The sequence below is a fragment of the Penaeus monodon genome, chromosome 20 (genome assembly GCF_015228065.2).
Source record: "Penaeus monodon isolate SGIC_2016 chromosome 20, NSTDA_Pmon_1, whole genome shotgun sequence".
NCBI lineage: Eukaryota > Metazoa > Arthropoda > Malacostraca > Decapoda > Penaeidae > Penaeus > Penaeus monodon.
The window spans coordinates 5,867,097-5,867,370 of record NC_051405.1 but is presented as its reverse complement, the minus strand read 5'-3'; positions in this window follow the sequence as shown (position 1 = coordinate 5,867,370).

The window sequence follows — 274 nt, the reverse complement described above, 5'->3', positions numbered from 1 at the left end:
GCCACAGCAGCCGTCGAGAAAGTGCGACGCTATTGTTAAAGACAATCCAGAATGAAGTGGTCCTTCATTAAAAAAATATTGCTTCATTTAGCCTTTCCAGTCTATATATTTATCTGCTTGTCAATATCTCAAGATTCTTTTCTCTATTTCGGTGGAAACTTGAAATACCTAACAGTTGTCCAGGCTGTGCGTTCCCCTAATTCTCAGGTCTAATCAATATGTGGCAAGAAATAAGAAGTAAAAGTATGTCCTCTCCTCCTCTTGCTCCTCTCGG